This window comes from Zingiber officinale, chromosome 2A, assembly GCF_018446385.1.
Source record: "Zingiber officinale cultivar Zhangliang chromosome 2A, Zo_v1.1, whole genome shotgun sequence".
Lineage (NCBI taxonomy): Eukaryota > Viridiplantae > Streptophyta > Magnoliopsida > Zingiberales > Zingiberaceae > Zingiber > Zingiber officinale.
The window spans coordinates 65,637,019-65,641,923 of record NC_055988.1 but is presented as its reverse complement, the minus strand read 5'-3'; the positions used below and the strand labels follow the sequence as shown (position 1 = coordinate 65,641,923).

At 39.1% G+C, this 4,905-nt stretch overlaps 1 non-coding gene across 1 annotated transcript; it reads right to left on the bottom strand.

Moving 5' to 3' along the window:
• Positions 1 to 4,124: 4,124 nt before the first annotated feature.
• LOC122044650 lies at positions 4,125 to 4,230 on the bottom strand. The gene has a single exon (XR_006129679.1). It is a non-coding gene; the product is annotated as a small nucleolar RNA R71 (small nucleolar RNA).
• Positions 4,231 to 4,905: the final 675 nt, after the last annotated feature.

The following is a 4,905-nucleotide window of genomic DNA, read 5'->3' as shown; positions in this document are numbered from 1 at the left end:
GCTATTACATATCATGGCATTCACATAATTTCATTCTTCTCATTATGTATAGCATTTCATATGCTATCACATATCATGGCATTTACATATATTTCATTCTTCTCATTATGTATAGCATTTCATATGCTATCACATATCATGGCATTTACATAAATCTCATTCTTCTTATTATGTATAGCATTTCATATGCTATCACATATCATGGCATTTACATAAATTTCATTCTTCTCATTATGTATAGCCTTTCATATGCTATCACATATCATGGCATAACATAAATTTCATTGCATAACATTTCCTAGGTTTCTTTCTTTCCCTTTTTTTTTTTTTGCCGAAATTCTAGAGTTAAGTGCTCCTCTTATCAAGCATCATATAGGTATAAAAACATGAAGAAGAATCCTTTTCCATGGCATAGAAAATCTATCATTTAGTGAAGACTAGTTAAACATCACTAGATTTCGAAAGTTCTTCTTAACCGAATTTTCTCATACTTGTTTCTAGGTTTTAAAATTCTCAAAAAATCATTAAAAAATATAAAAGCCTTGTACCACAGGTGAGGGGAAGCTTACCTTCTTCGCTTAAGTTTCCTAGAATTGAGAACTTGCTTGGACCTTTCTTCTTGCTTGCTAGGTTCGGCACCAATGGAGGGAAAGGAGTGGCTAGGTCTTTTGGTGGAGAGGGGAGGAAGAAGAAGCTTCTCCCTCTTGTGTTGCTCGGCAACAACAAGGAAGAAAGAAGAGGGAGGGAGTGAGGAGGAAGAGGAGCTTCCTTCCTCTTGTGTTGCTTGGCAACAAGAAGAAGAAGAGAGGGGGTCTCGGCACAAGAGGGAGGAGGAGAGGGAGAGGAGTGGAGGATGAATTTGAAGTCACCCCTCCATGCCTATTTATACTAAAATGAGGGGAGGAAATTTGACTTGATTCATCCTCCCCATTTATTCCTCTTCTTTATGATAGGAATATTCTAGAGATATGCCTTGTGAGTTCTCTCTTAATCTCTCTCTTTTCTCTCCTTTAATAAAATTTTCTATCTCTCCTCTTACAATATCCTCTCTTATCCCAATTGGTTAACACATGCATGCATCCACAAGAGAACCAAGGTTCAAAACTTGGTTATGCATATTTTTACTTCTTTTTCTTTTTAAGTAGAAAGAATCCTTTCTTATTCTTAACTACTTAATCCTTCCTCTCTTTACTAAAAATTCTCCTATCCCCTTTGGTATCCTATACATGTTCCCTACAAGAGATCCAAGGTTCAATCTCTCTTCTAACATTTTATTTTCTTTTACACATAATAATTCATATATATTATGCATTATGCATAAATATTTCATACATGTACATATTATCTCTTATTTCTTTCTTTTGTCCACATTAATTCCATACATTTTAAATCATGTATAGATGATTATATTCTCAACTTTATTTTTCTTTCATAAAGTTTTAATCATCTAAATCCATCTTAATATTTAACATAGAGTATTTACATCCTCTTTTCATTCGTACTCCCATTACCCTTCTAGGCTTTCTAGGGGTGTTACACGGGATTTGTGAAAGGCGCGCATCAAGGGTAAAACTCGTACTCTAATGTAGATCTAGAGTTTGTAAACTCGTACTCATAGGTTTTTCGAAATTTTATTCTTCGCACGGATCTGGTGGCGGGGGTTTCGGAGTTTCCGCGACGTAAAAAAGCAGTTTTTGCGGCCCGAAAGACCCAACAGACTGTGCCCCCATGACAGTGGCCAAGCAGCACACGCCCGTGCCAAAGGGCACGACCGTGCCAACATTCTAGTGGAGAGAAAGGTCACAACCGTGTGAATCCACATGACCGTGTGACCTCAGCAGAGACGAAGAAGGCCACAGCCGTGCAACCTCGCACGACAGTGTGACTCAACCCGAGAAGGAGCCATGTGAGGCCGTGTGGATTCCACACGGCCGTGCGACGAAGAACACGGGCCGTACCACGCCAAAACAGGGTTGTACTGAATTTTGGGCAGATTGCAGACCATTTGTAACTTGGCCATAACTTTGTGCTCCGTTGGAGTTTTGGGACGTTATTTATATCGAAACGTAGCTAACTTCAATATCTACAACTTTACTTCAGATCCAATAGAGATAAAGAATTGTTTTCCCATGTTAAATGGCATGGCCGTGCCTCCCAACCGCGGGTTCAACTGGACCTTCGCCCAGACTGCAGACCAAACTTCGAACCGCCATAACTTTCGGCTCGGTTTGAGCCAGGGCTCGAACCAAGTATCAGATTGCATATAATTTCAAGGGCTATAACTTTGGTTTAGGGTGAATCATGAGAAAACCTAGTCTAATGGGTAAAAACCTGGTTTACCGGATGCCTGTAAATCCTGGTTTTCCTGGGCAGCGTGGAGGAGGTATAAAAGGCTCAAGAACCCTATTCTTTGATTATCTTTGGTTCGGGACTTCATCCCTCCCCTTGGGGAAAGCCGTCGAGCTTCATCCACTATCATCGCTTCATGATCCGTCCATCTCTTGAGCAAGGAGCCATCCCCAAGACATCGGAATCATCGACAAACATCTCTTCTTCCCTTTCGTCTCACACCTAGGGTTGTAAGTATGCTTTTCTTTATGTTCTAGGGTTGTTCTTCCCCCACAATGGAGTATACACCCTCTTCTAGGATTAGGGAGTTTTTGTAATGCGATGGAGATATAGAACCATGTAGATTCCCTTTGTTTCTATACGATGACTTGTTAATGTCTTGTTCATGCTCGTGTGAGATGTTTATATTTCTATGCTTTGATTTATTGATGTGGAGGATTGTTGATCCCGCAAAGGGGATACCTTAGAGTGTATTGACCAAGGTACCCTAGTGACAGGGGTAACCCTTTCCAGACGTCTAAGATGTTCCCTCAAAAGGAGAAACAATCCCTTAGGAACTGCTGCTCTCGTAAAGAGAGTGCTCTATATCGTATACCCGAGGGGCCCTAGTGACAAGGGTAACCCGTTCATAGACGTCTAGGACATTCTCTTGAAAGGAGAGGCAATTCCTCCATAAGGAAGTAGGTAACCGTACCGAACCTCTACCCTTATCCTTATTGTTCTTTACTAGATATGTATCCCAGTGATCTATCGAGGCGCCCTCGTGACAGGGGGGTTAACTGTTATAGGATTTCACAGGGAACGTCTCTACGTGATACTTAGGGATACTGGCCAATCTAACTTCCTACAAGAACATTGACATAGAGGATGGAAACTAGGCAATCTATGTAGTATCTCCTAACATTATAATGAAACCGAAATCCTAGAATCCATCTCTCAAAGCTCATTCCCTCCAAGATTGGTTCTCTCTTCTCTCTCTTCTTACTTTCCTCTTCTCTCTCTCTTATTCTCTTTTCTCACCAATCTTAGGTTTGTTTAGATAACGTACTTTGCAATATCTCTAGTGCTTAATCAACAGTCCCTGTGGATTCGATATTTTTATTACTGACGATGAAACCGTACACATGCGGTTGCGTAACAAGTTTTTGGCGCCGTTGTCGGGGACTGTTCGCATTAACATTAGTAGATTAGCAATTTAGTTAGTCTAGATTTGTAAATAGTTTTTATTTTTCCATTTTCATAATTAAAAAAAACAAAATAAAATAAAAATCTACATTTTCTTTCTTTTCTTTAAATTTTGCATTCATTTTTTGTTTTTCATATAGCAATTTATTTCTTGTCTTTCATTTTTTATTTTAAATTCTTCTCATAAAATTTTTTTTTAGATACCATGAGCACTAACATGTCAAGCAGGTCCTTAAGAGATTTCTCTGCACCCATTTCTGCAAGATTTTTATCTCCTATTGTCCAGCCTCATATTGAAGCAGAAAGTTTCCAACTAGACTCACAGTTAATTTCCATGATACAAGGTCATAAATTTGGAGGAGAAGTATCAGAAAGTCCTTATCTGCACCTTGAGAGATTTCTAGAGCTTTGTGATATGGTGGACTATGAAGGAGTGTCAGCGGATGCAGTTCGATTGATGACATTTTCTTTCAGTATCAAGGATAAAACAAGGACTTAGTTATATTCTCCTCATCCTCAAAACATCACAAGTTGGGAACAATTGGAGCAACAATTTCTGAATCATTTTTTCCCTCCAAGCAGAACAATCTACATGAGGAGTTGCATCACAAATTTTGTTCAAGCAAATAGAGAATCTTTATTTGAAGCATGAGACAGATTCAAGAGTCTACAAAGGCAGTGCCCTCACCATGGCTTAGAAAAATGGCTTACCCTGCACATATTTTATAGGGGGGATTTCTTTCTCAGATAAATGTTATCTGGATTCATCAGCTGGAGGTTCTTTTATGAATAAAACTGTGGACGAAGCATATACATTGATTGATCAAGTGACATTGAATCTCCAAGAATGGTCAGATAAAAGTTAGATGGAATCTCCTTCAAATATTCAACAAGTGCAAGCCATAAATACTAGAGAGCCTGTCAAATGAAATACAGTTCAACCATCCAAGAATGTTGAAATTCGGAAGTCACAGAATGAGAAGTTCAAACATTTGGGGGCAAAGATTGAGAGCATAGTTTTAAAATGATTCAAAGAAGATCCCCCTCCTACACAAATAGGATCTAGTGAAAAGTGTAATGATAGTAAGTTGAGGAGCGGCAAGAATCATGAAGAACTTCTGAAAAATGACTTGTATAGAATTGAGGAGAAGAACAATAGAAGACCACATGAACTCAGTTCCATTATTCCAGGAGGTTCCCAAATGCCATAAGTACCTTTCCGTCAACGATTGATCAGACCATCACTAGACAAGCAATTTGAACCTCAGCCATATGCTCAACCTTTCCTAGGACCTTCACTAAAGGTTCCTTTTCCACAAAGGCTAGTGAGGGTCAATGAAAACGAAGACTTTGGTAAATTCTGTGACACTA